At 39.0% G+C, this 12,918-nt stretch overlaps 1 protein-coding gene across 2 annotated transcripts in view; it reads right to left on the bottom strand.

Moving 5' to 3' along the window:
* Window positions 1–12,918, bottom strand: part of LOC135474812 (ack-related non-receptor tyrosine kinase-like) — an 82,694-nt gene that overhangs the window by 59,568 nt on the left and 10,208 nt on the right. For both annotated transcript variants that reach the window (XM_064754409.1, XM_064754408.1), the window contains exon 2: window positions 9,286–9,399. The gene's annotated coding sequence lies outside the window, so the exon portion shown is untranslated. The remainder of the gene's footprint in view (window positions 1–9,285; window positions 9,400–12,918) is intronic.

Here is a 12,918-nt window from a genome sequence, read left to right on the forward strand (position 1 = left end):
AAAGATTTTCTATAACTACTAAGTAACAATTCACAGTCTAAGCTAAAAATTTGCGAAAAATGGGACAAGTCCTTAGGTCTGCAGACAGAAACAAATTGGGAAAATGTTTTCAATTTTTTTTCAATAGATTTTCAATATAAAATGCTACACAGGATAACACCAACAAAATCTTATCCCCATAAAATAGGACAGAGAACGGACAACAAGTGTGATTACTGAAGACTGGACAAAGATACAATACAGCACACATTCATTGAAGGTCCCAAATCACAAAAGCTTTGGAGCGAGTCTGAAAAGTTGTTGTCACAAACATGCAAGGTTAATATAAAAAAGACGCCTAAATTCATAATTATGGGATGGGACGAGACAGGAAAAAAGACATGTTTAAATTTAGTGATGCTTCTAGCTAAACAGTACAAGTTTGACAAAAGACAAAACAAAACCAATCTGAATCTAAAGCACCTGATCAAAGATACAGCAAACCACTACAGGTTAGAAAAATATATATCTGAAGTAACCGGAAAACAAGATGAATTCTCAGAGCGATGGAAAATGTTGGGATTTTAGACTCATAAGTGTGAAATTTTGAATGTGCGTGGTATGTGCTTGTGGATGATGAAGAACGAAATCAAACATGGAATCTGATTGGAGGAAAAGAAAAAAAAAAAAAAAAAAAAAAAAAACGGATCTAAGATCAAGTGAACTCTCAGAATCAGGAAAACTGTGAGAAACTCATTTACCAAAAGTCATAACTTGGAGCTTGCTCGTATTATTAATGTTTGACTTTCGTTTAAATTAAATACTGTACATTTTTAGGAATACTACGTACATGTACAGAATCTCCCTCCCTTCTCTCATGAAAGTCGCCTCTATTTCCACACCAGGGAAAATTTTTGACATATGATATTTTGAAGGGAAGCTGGTGAGAATGTTGTTTTGGGGTGTTAATAACAGCGGGAGTTGTCAGCCATTCTGGTCTAGCGAACACCCCTGTCTGGAGATGAGAGAATAAACACCCCTGAGTGGAGAGGGATCTGTAGCAGCTGAATGACCAGTCAGAATTAATGACAGGGGAAAAGGCATCAATGCCACTGCATGCACAAGTGCTATTTGGAGGGACAAACATAATATCAGGGTATCCACGACATGTGGCACATTTTCTTGATGAGACAAAACTGATGGAAATTTAAAGAGACCTACTTTCATTCACAAACACATCAATTATTTTATGCACATGTAAGTTTTTTTCTCTCCACAAAGGCCTGATGTTAGTTGCTATCCAGCTGATTTGCAAATTTATTTTCGTTCACACAATTTGACACAACTGATGTTGTTGATCATTACTGTACATCTCTGTGCAGATGTTAAACATGAAGCTGTGCTCATCACAACAGCTACATGTACATCCTTCTGCCAGCCACCTACTTTCACAAAGCATGGGTATAGTACTGCCCATGAAGATTTCGAGAGACTGTTTCCAAGGACTAACAAGAAGCCAAATTTGAACATTGACCTGAGAAAGTATGTCAAAGGTCAGTCCTTCATGCACAACAAGCGGATTCAATTAATCTAACATAGCTGTTTTGCAGACATAATGTTAACAAGAGTTAATGAGCCAAAGAGGAGCTCTGAAATTGAGTTGATGAATACAATTTTATCATATGCAAAGGTCACTGGTGAATCCATGTTTAGAGAGAGTTTAGACAGTTTTAGAGAGAATGTCTACAACGGTTAACAAGCTAAATGTGAACTTGACCTGTGACAGTAGATGTGGGTTAAAGCTTTTTTGTTTTGCTGGAAAAGTATGAGCAATGCGCTCTCATTTGTTAACTAGAAATCAAAAGTTACAGAGGACATACCACAGTTATGAATTATTTTATTCATTTATTTACTTATTAATTGGTGTTTTATGTGTACTCAAGAATATTTCACTTACATACGAGAGTGGTCCAGGCCTTTGAATTTGAGGTGAGCTATCACACTCCCACACACAACAAAGTCTAGACGTGTCACTAAAACACAGGTCTGACCAAATCAAAAATCTGAGGAGAGTGGATCTCTAGATATGCAAATCACACTCCTGATCTTTTGCACGGGGAGAGGTAATCACACGCAGGCAGTCTGCTAGCCGACTTTCCAACGTTTGACCAGAGAACAAGCCAGCATAAGCTGGACGGGAACTCACAACACCTGCATTGGTGAGAGGCTTGTGGATCACTGTGCTAAGCTAACCTGCTAGCCACCATGCCACGGAGGAAATAGATATGAATTATTCCCTTTCTTCGTAAGTACATATACAGTATGGTCAGCCCACAACACTTCTATAATCAACACCATCTACATTGTACAGAGCTTAATTTTGCTCTTCTGATTCAACACAGTGCATGTATATTTTATGCGTGTTAGTGGTTCTGGTTATAATACTAACCATGAGTGATTTATTTTATTTATTTGATTGGTGTTTTATGTTGTACTCAAAAATATTTCACTTGTATGATGGCGGCCAGCATCATGGTGGGAGGAAACCAGGCAGAGCATAGGGGATTAGCATAGCACTGTATTTAGGAAAATCCTGACAAAAATAGAACATACATGTACATGTACCTGCACTTTAAAGCCTGGAATACCCAAGAACTTAGGACAAGACTGAAGAAATAAATTGATCACACAGAGTTGGTTCCAGTTGCTGATGTGAATTAAAGATTCACTGGCAGACATGAAACCATTGGAGTACAACTCCAGTTATGTTGCATCATTATTTCACATGAACAAGCGCTTAAGACCCGACGCAAGTCGAACTGTGCATGCAAAGCCTAACAGACACACACAGAGCTCTTGACCTGACATGACTGAAGCCTGTGTCAAAGGCTAACCCTGCAGTCAGTTATGACCAGAGGAAACAGATCCACTGGTAATTTTCATTCAACAGTGAGCAAACAAGGGAGGATACTGAGTAATCTCAGTGTTTACACACAGTAATTATCTCTATTGGATGGCTCATAGACAGATCATTATGTAACTTGGGTAGGAGCCAAGAGGGACCACACTCAATATACATGCACAGGTACAACGTCCACAATACCCACATGGGACAAGTACATGTACATATCCAATGCACAGGGTTTTATGTACCTCCAGATTTACTTCATCCCTGTACTTTAAATCTACTAGTCTTAGATATGCCTGGAGGTCTAAATGTGCCCGTATATATATGTTATATGTTTTTGTCTTGGGTATAACCACATGTAAACATTGTGCTATCAAGATTGCGAAGTAGTCCACAGTACTGACATCAACATACATGTACAAGCTACTACGATACTTCATAGTGCTCAAATATAACCTGTATGCACTTTGATTTATAAATCAACACAAGAATTTCGTAAAGTTAAAAGTTACCGTATCTGCACATGTACATCTACCTTGTATTAACAATTCAACAGCACTCGATCACTCAATCAATTTGCTGCATTCTACCATTTTCTTCGTAAGCCATGGCATAACTGTGAAGAATTCTGGATTATTAATGTCTGAAGAGGTTTCTTGAAGTGTATTTAATTTCTTCACCACACACTGGGCACAATAAAAAAAAAGCATGACAATGTGCAAAATAGCAATAATTTCTGAAACTGTACATACACACATGTATCACATTTCTTCATAAGTCATGGGATTTGTGATGAATTCTTGGTTATCAGCATCTAAAGAGGTTTCTTCAAGTGTATGTAATTTCATCATCAAAGGCTGGGCATAAAAATATGTAAAATGGTAAAAGTTTCTGAAACTGTACATAATAAATGTACTTGTATCACACTCACCCCTTTTTTGAAGGTCTTGGCTTTTTTAAAAGTTCTGACACACTGCAGTTTGTATTAAACAGGCATCTTTACATGTTGTCCTGGTTTCTACTCAGACTTACCCATTTTGATAAAAACATAAATCTGTCTACACTTGCTCATAGATGTGCTCCACTATATGCCCTAAAATACCCCATAAGTGCAGCTCTAAACCAAGCCTGACACATGCATAGCAAATCTCCAATACTTCCATCCTTTACTATGCAAATCTATCCACCACATATATGAAAACCTTGTAAGACTTACAGGAGTTTCTTTTGGCCCTAATTTTATTAATAATGAGGTCAGCTCGGTTATTTGCATGCAGCTGTTTTTCATTGGGGTCACACTGGCCCCCTGACAATGGTTTGCAGGCAGGAAATGCTAACAGCTTTACAATATTTTTAATGGCTTTGCTTGTTATACTTTTACTCCCTTCCCTTATGCTCCAATGACGAACACACTCTCTAAGACCAAGTAATATATACACTGAGCCTACAAAACAAGATACAGAGAAGAAAGCCTTCAGCCAAAAATCTCATTTTGGACAGACAGTGTATGCTCTAGGATATACACGTAAAGCTGCCATGACTTTCTTAGCCGACATCATTTCTATCAACCACCGCATGTTAATCAATTACTTATTAAATCTGCAAAGCATCATGACCTCCTCAACATTTTCTCATATGAAAGTGGAACTTTCAGTGCGATTTATACACATTTTCACTTTGATTCTGATGACAAAACTACATTGGTTGCATTCCCTAGTTTCAGGGCTTCGCAAAAAGTATAATTTTATCAGTCAACACAGAATAATGTCTTCAGAATATGCTGGAATAAACACCATGCAGACATGGGAAAAGGTTTACGAATTACAGTACCTGCACTATACATAGAGTAATTTAACATGTTTTTGTATACAATACAGGTAAATTTACTTTGATGTAAATTGCACACATGCCATTCTCTCAACTTGAAGGTAGAACATAATACATATTCACTGCTGTCACACCATTCTGTCTTACCTTGCAGCGCTAAATAAAAAAAAAAATAAAAAAATTACCCTGCAATTAAAATAGAAAATCATAATTATATTAGTCTACTGAAAAAACATTATACAGTTATCACCGATGTTGCAGTGATAAAACCTCACTTTCAACCTACAATCTAAGCACCTACAATGTTTCCAGTTGACCAGTCTTATAACCTGGATGTCTAATAACCTGCATTATTACTTACGCTGCAATCTTCATTATATGTAAAAGAACCTGTAAAGTGTATGCACGTACCGGTACTTGCATATCATTACTGCATATTCTTCACCTATAGACCAACTGAGACAAATATATCTTTCAGCCAGAATCCCTGGCAGGTTTAAAAATAGAACGACAGCTCTAAAAACACCTTTGTTTTGCAGATGCATTAAATATCCAGCTTATAAAGTTGAGAAACTGGCAGGCAATTAGAAATTAAGTAAACAATTTAATTAAGGAGTTAATTGTTTAATAGGGAGCCAGGGTTGGGCTTTTGTGGGTCTAATAGAGAACAGTTGTAATAACAGTTTACAAATGTAAACAGGTCCATGTTGTGTTTAGACAGGTGATCCTAACAGACCACCATACTACACAGCTAGGATCCCATTCAACACCTTGTCTTAACTCCCCATAAGTTCTCCCCTTGGCCAACAGGTTTGGAATTCTAGGCCAAATCTAAATGGGAACAAAATCTCTAAAATCACAAACGTCTTTGGAATGCAAACATTTGGTAGTAAAGCTGAGACACAAGTAAGATAGAGGGAGGGGGACAACATGTGTGCAGTGCATGTAGTAGGCCTACTGGTCACCCAGTCTTCATGCACAGCACCTACAGATTTAACTAGGCTTTCTGTGGGGTTTATTTTCATGGAGTCTAAAAATCAAGGCAATGTGCAGGGCATAGAGAATGACCAGGGACTCCACAGAAAGACACAAGCAGTGCAGGAAGTGATCCCACAGCTGTCAGCTTATTTTAAACTCTTGCTGTATATTTGTCTTGTGTTCACACAGAAAATCCCCACCCACCTTCACTGGGGGCCCCAGGGAAACAAAAGCTACCATTTTTGTTGAAACACGTGTACATATACATTTACTGTGGTGATGTTGAGACTGTACAATAAAAGCCAATTTTGGATGTATGCTTACATCCAATAAATTCATGCAAGAATTTGTTTTCTGGTTTTACATTTATAGGTCCTCACACAAATTTAATAAAATTTCATTGAGTTTTATATCATTTTTATTCCTTTTATTGATATTAACTCACAACCTTGAATGCTTGTCTTATACAATGATGAACAATGGAGAAATCAGAGGGTAAAACTTTCACTTTGCATAAAAATGAAAACATACATGGATTACAAGTATCTAAAAATGCCTTATATGACCATACATTTTGTCTGTGACCAACTTGCCCATTTTTTTTCTAATTCTGAGAGTTCTATTGATTGTAGGAAAGTGTTTAGTGATATTCTACTAGATAAATGTAACTGTCAGCACCAAAAATTTTGAGACATTCACTTGCCTCTAAAAATGCACTTTTGTGAGCAAAATTTTAGGTCATTTAGGGTACCTAAGATTATATTGATTTTAATTTTACACATCGATGCATAGAGAGAAAGCATATACGCAATAAAAATGCAAATTTGTGCCTTCACTGCTGTGCTATTTACCGGTAGCTATCCCTCTCTTAAATATTTCCAACACAGAAATATCTGCAGTCAACAAGACAGATGGCACTTGAGGGCCTGGGCAAATGCCTAGGAAGCCATACCCGTCACAGTAACACCCAGGTGACCCTAAGGGGTAGCCAGAGACAGCTTAACTGTTCCTGGGTATAATTACAGTATTACCCTACCCTTAACCCATCCCTCTTTTCTCAGTGATCCTTAGACAAGGAGATGAGTCAGGTCCTAACCATAGACGTGCTCTAGAGCCGAGCATGAAACATATACGAATGCCACAAGTATGTAACCAATTTCTCCATCTGGTCTGCTGGTATTATTTTCACATATTGGACAGGCTATCTTGTCCACGAACGTAGTAATAAAGTTTGGCTAAGCAGAAAAGCAATCACTCGTAGGCATAATTATACTGCATGCGCATGTCGCCACATGAACAAGGTCACAAGAGGTCCTTTGTGATTTAGGAACCAACAGACAAATATGTGCTTTTAGAAACTGAATTCTTGTCTAATCCACAATACATCTATCATAAATTAAATTAGAGCCAACTAGCTACATGTAGCTAACAACGTTGAACATGACAACAATTTTGTTTTTCAGTCAATATGCCTAGCTCACCGATTAAGTCTCACAGGCGAGTCCAGTACATATATTTATTATTTATTAATCTGATTGGTGTTTTACGAAGTGCTCAAGACTATTTCACTTGGGGCCCTCCGTAGCTCAGTTGGTTAGGGCGCTAGCACAGCGTAATGACTTAAGAGTCTCTCACCAATGCTGTCGGTGTGAGTTCAAGTCCAGCTCATGCTGGTTTCCTCTCCGGCCGTATGTGGGAAGGTCTGGCACAACCTGCAGATGGTTATGGGCTTTCCCCGGGCTCTGCCTGGTTTCCTCCCAATATAAGTGATATATTCTTAAGTACAGCATAAAACAACAATCAAATAAATAAATAAATAAATCATTTCACTCATACGACAGCAGCCAGCATTATGGTGGGAGGAAAACATACAAAGCCCAGGGGAAACCCAAGACCATCCACAGGTTGCTGGCAGACCTTCCCATGTAGAATCGAAGAGGAAGCCAGCATGAGCTGGACTTAAACTCATAGCGACTGCATTGGAGAGAGGCTGCTGGATCATTGCCAGTACATATATGTATGTGTCCAAGTGCAAAGCCATATTATACACGTATGGCTTAGCATTACAATGTATGTTCTACTGAACTATCATTAAAAATGACCTATCAGTAATTAAATGTGATCATTCCGCACAAACAATCACAAACAATGTCAGTCTTGCATATTGTTGATATCATGAGTCATTATACTTAATCTGCAAGTTGATACAACCCATATATACACCTACAGTTGTAATGTGGTAAATTACAAGTTCTCCAGGACATACTGCACAAATGTATACATTCAAGCTGTAATAGAGGTGGGTGTCCATTACAGGTTTCCCGTCAGCCTGTGCACAAGGATGGATTAAAACTCAGATGGTAGTGATTGAAAATTACACATGTACATGTGTGAGTGACTTGTCACAATGAATATCTATATACATACACACGTATGTGATAACCACACACTAAACACATATTACTACCTCTATAGATTGGTTGTTCACTGCTATACCGCATAGGATTTCTTTCAGAAGGCGACTTCGTGTACACGAACAAGTAGGTGAACATTCAACACCATTAAATCATGAACAATAACATGGACTGGAGCTCATGTACACTGTATGTACATCTACACATACTCTATAGCATGGTGCCTTTACATACATACTGCCTAACAGTACATGTAAGTTATTTACATGTATTTATTAGAGAGCAGTTTACTGACATGCAAGTTCTCAAATATGTAGGCTAGAGGAAACCAGGCAAGTTCTCAAGAATGTTGGGTAGAGGAAACCGGGTAAGTTCTCAAGAATACTGGGTAGAGGAAACTGGGGCAAGATCAAGAATATTGGGTACAGGAAACCGAGCAGGGCCAAATGGAAACCACCCACTCTTCCCCTGGTACATGACAACCATTTCGACTTGTAGTCACATTCGCATTGGTGGTACAACCTGGTCGGACCATTGCCCAGTGTCGATCAGCAGTGCCATGATATAACCGTATAGGCTGCAGGTAGCGAGCACTCGATACATATGCCATTAAAATCTACAAAAGTTTTTCGCAGAAAAAAACATGCTGTAAATATTGTTGATGCTTCACAATTACATGTACATCAATATTTCAAGTATTTGAGGCTACGGACACCTGGGCATAAATTTGCCGTTTGACTCGCCGACATGGCGGTGAAAATACTGCCTAAATTACACTGGGTTTTAAATGCAAAACTCTCATTCACAGCTTCATGTAAGTCCAAAACTAGCTTTTGGTTGACATTCACAATTTACATATGGTATGCAGATTGTTCTCTTCTCGTTCATATCCCTACACCTTCCCATATCATTCACCTCAGTGTCGGCTTGCCACTGCCTCATGAGAGTGTAGTGCTCAGATGTGCGCAGTCTCTAAATGACAAGAGGTACAATGTACATGGGTGCAACAGAATGCAACCCATGGTACTCTATCAAGTACAGCAATATACTTCATCAAATCTATTACAACATAAGAAAAAAGAAATGTGCGTGTGCAACATACAAGTGGAACTTAAGACCATTATCCCTAATATAGAAACCACTTAAGCAAAGATCAAATGTGTATGATGCAAAACTTACCTTAACTCTGTACAGATGCCCAAGTTCTCCTCTTGGTATAAATAGTTCCAGGTTTCACCCCTCTGGGCAACATGGGTTAAAGGGTGCCCCAGTTAGGCTTCAGCCTTGAACACTCTGTGGTAAACAGAGAACAGAAGTAGCATTCAGCATTGCCCAATGGCCATGCATCTAATAAACCGAATCTCCACTGGCACGCTCACACACAGTAATACAGACTGGCTACATCACATCTCCCATTGCAGAATTCCTCAGACGTCAAGTACTTCTGAGACACGCAGCAATAAACATGGCAGCGAAGGCTTCAGAGACACTCCATCACTGCTACACTTGTACTACAGAACACACACTGCATGGATAAGTATATATATACTGTATCACCAGCTCCCAAACAAACACAACACAGCCGCTGCAGTGTGAAAGGCATGTGCTGTGTACATACATAGTGCCAGATAAGACCAAATTCTAGGGTATTTTACTTGGTTACCATGTCAACCAATGCCCAAGTATAAAGTTCAAATACTATCAGATTGCAGCTGAGGTTCAGGGTGATCTACTAGTATATGGTACATTACTGTATATGCCCCTGCACTGTATACCGGACAAAATGCAGTCAGTGTGTGTATATGTACTTCTCTATAATGCATACCATGCGTGTGACTTTTGAAGTACATGTGCAACTACATGTACATAATCAACTGTTCCTATTGCAGATACAACTGTTTCTGGTTTAAGAGCCCTTAGTGCTACTCATACTTGGGGAGAACTACTCGCCCTGCCTGAAATTGTTCCTTGTGTGAAGCTCAGCCCAAGAGCCCTGCTCCATATAGTTCCCAAGTTATCCATCTGGCCATCAGACACATGTGCTCACTTCAGACTTACTTCTGATTTATTTCCCTTATTGAGCATGGTGTAATATTTCTTTCTAATCCAGGCTGTATTGAATTAGATCTTACCTCTAAACCTAACATACACAAATGTACATGTACCTGTATCTTTAAACTGGGTGAACGGCAGAATGTGGTTCATTGGTAAAGTGTGCCACTGCCAGCTGTTGGTGCATGTACCAGAAGTGCAGGTTCAAACCCAGTCTTGAACTTAATTTCTTCATTCCCCTGCTCTAAGTATCTCAAGGGCCTTGATGACAATATGAAGCAGCGGACATAAAGATGGCTGCAAAGAAATGCCTTCCACCAATACGGCCTGCAGGTCTGCAGACCGAAAGTTTGCCAGTAACGAGTTTCAGGTCCTTGTAGGTGGCCTACCTTGACCAATCACTAACCACCCTGGCAAAGGTGAAAAAGTTCCAAGTTGGGCATAAAATTTTTTTTACTTATTTATTTGATTGGTGTTTTAGGCCGTATTCAAAAATATTTCACTTATATGACGGCGCCCAGCATTAAGGTGGGAGGAAACCGGCCAGAGACCAGAGGGAACCAACAACCATCCGTAGCTTGCTGCAAGACCTACCCACTTACAGGTGGAGAGGAAGCCAGCCATAAAAAAAAATCCATCAAAGATATAAACACAATACACTAGGCAGGGCTGTGAATAGGGGTTAAAAAATAAAACTGCATTTTAAGGCATTTTATTCTAGCGTACATGTACATGTACATATTACTGTAAATATATATCTACATGAAACAAAATTTTTTACAAATGCACTTTTTCATTACCATTAACTTTATAAATGGCGAAACACTTAAGACCAGGCTTGTCACATGCTTGCTTCAAAACTGTACATAAAACAGTTTAATGGCTTCTCACTGGCTCTGGAATCCAGTCCTTGAATTGGTTACAACAAATGCACATTTACAAACTATTACCAGAATTCACATGGGTGGAGAGGGTGCCAAAAAAACCAAGGCCACAGTGTTGGTCAATTAAAACGTCAGCATGATGATGTAAACACGGCAGACCCAGTGAATGCACCAAAGATCAGCTCTTAATACTGTCACAACTATTAAACCAAATGCCCATCTGACCCTTGTCAGCAGATTTTGATGCTGTACTGGAAAGGCCCCACAAGTGTCATTTGCCCTTAGGACTATTACTTAGTACACCCACATACATACACCCCTGACTCTATGTGTCCTTCACCCCTCCTTCCATTCACCACCTCTACTAAAGCCAATAACAGAATATGCATGGCCCAAAGTGGGCGTGGCTGTACCAGGAAACTGGCCATGTGGTAGAGGGTAGATGGAACATAAATCAGAGGCCAAGTCACTGTAGATGTACTTATCACCAAAGCTAATAAACCTTCCTGTACCCTGGTCTCTTCAGGCTCAACCTGGACTCTCTCTGTCTCTCTTTAGTGATCACACTCTGAAGCAGCCCTGGTGTGAGCCACAGCACATGCCAACTGAGAACATAGGCCATATGCATCTATAAAGCTAAAAAACAACAAGTTTTAGGCACTACAAAACAGAACATAATTACCACAGGTAACTTCAAATAATTAAATAAATGTGTTGTTAAACTACTGTTTTATATCACAAAATATTATATTGTTTATTATTACCATTCTGAACTGAGGAGAAACTAACAAAGTACTTTAGTAAAACAAACTGAAAGTACGTGTACTGTGTATCTACATGGGTGTTTTCATAAAGTATACATTTACATGTATGGATGGATGGTAAGTGGCTATTACAAGCTCAACCAACAAAAGCCATAATGTAGATCAACAAAAACCAGGAGACTTATTTTGTCTTTTCTTTCTAAAACAAACTTATCGCCACTATACTGATGACACGTAGTGTTTGCAGAGCTGTTATTCAAACGTAACACACTACATTGTCATAACGTCACAATAAGTGGAATAATAGATGAAATCGACACATTTATAATGAGTCATATGAAAGAGAACTATACTGTGCACAATCTGGTCTGCGAGGCCGTCATAAGTACACTGTGCTTGTACATTTCCACAAAAGTTAATCTTACTAACGCAGACATGTACATGAAGTTGTTTCTAACAAAAACAAAATCAATGTCTGTACAACTCAGCTTTAATTCTGGGTGAAATAACAAAGCATACGTATGGTAACCCAAATATAACCACATTTACATTTTTTATGCCTTTAATTAGATTGGCACTGTCCATTGCTCAAAAATTTATCATCTGTGTGACAGTGGCCCTGTATCAGTTGCTTGACAACCCCCTCAACATATCAACATAAAACCATTGACAAAAATACAACAGCTGGATTTGAGCCTGTGACCTCATATGTCAGGTCAGCAGCAGTCAAAACCAAGCCAACTTAATAGTTATGAAGTCCCCAATTTACACTTGTTGAAGTCTGATGACAAAACACTTGTTTCTAAAGTCTGAATACAACATGGCTAGCACATGTAGACTAGATGACTCAATCTGATGGGCTAAGTGTTCATGTAGGTTGTGAGGCAGGGAGATGTACATGTAGATGTAGTCATATATCCCTGTGGCACGAGGGTGGGTACTCTGGGGGTAGGACTAAGGGGGTATCCTGTATGCTCTACTTCATGTAATGGTATCTGCATGACTGGTTTGTACACCCTTCTCTTTCCAGCAGCATCTCACCAAGGTCAGACTGCCTAAACACAAATGTAGACCTTTATCCATGAAAGGTTTCAAATCCCATTTCTTATGTG

Source organism: Liolophura sinensis, chromosome 9 (genome assembly GCF_032854445.1).
Source record: "Liolophura sinensis isolate JHLJ2023 chromosome 9, CUHK_Ljap_v2, whole genome shotgun sequence".
Lineage (NCBI taxonomy): Eukaryota > Metazoa > Mollusca > Polyplacophora > Chitonida > Chitonidae > Liolophura > Liolophura sinensis.